Source organism: Meleagris gallopavo, chromosome 1, assembly GCF_000146605.3.
Source record: "Meleagris gallopavo isolate NT-WF06-2002-E0010 breed Aviagen turkey brand Nicholas breeding stock chromosome 1, Turkey_5.1, whole genome shotgun sequence".
NCBI lineage: Eukaryota > Metazoa > Chordata > Aves > Galliformes > Phasianidae > Meleagris > Meleagris gallopavo.
The window spans coordinates 165783649-165784207 of NC_015011.2; positions in this window are offsets into that span (position 1 = coordinate 165783649).

The following is a 559-nucleotide window of genomic DNA, read 5'->3' on the forward strand; positions in this document are numbered from 1 at the left end:
AAAAAAAGTCTTAAAAAAATCAGAAATATGGATAGGGTTATTTCTACTATATTTTGGGTGCACCTATTCTAAGTATGATACAAAGTATGATTCTTTCAGGTTACCATTTTATTTCACAGAATCACAGAATTGCAGGGGTTGAAAGGACCTGAAGAGGTCATCGACTCCAACCCCCCTGCAAAAGCAGGTATTCAACAATAGTCACACAGGTAAGAGTCTTTACAGGTTTTGAATATCTCCTGAGACGGAGACTCTACAGTCCTGGGCAACCTGTTCCAGTGCTCCATCATCCTTACCATGATGTCCTTCTGTTAGTACGGAACTTCCTATGTTCAAATTTTAGGTCATTACTATTTGTCATATAGCTACACATCAAGAAGAGCCTGGCCTCATTCATTTGACTCCCACCTCCCTTCAAATATTTATAAATATTTATCAGATCCCCTCTCAGTCTTCTTTTCCCTAGGTTGAACAGACGCATGTTACTCTGCTTTTCCTCATATGCAAGATGCTCCAGGCCCTTTATTATCTCTGCTGTGCTCTGCTGGACTCATCCTAG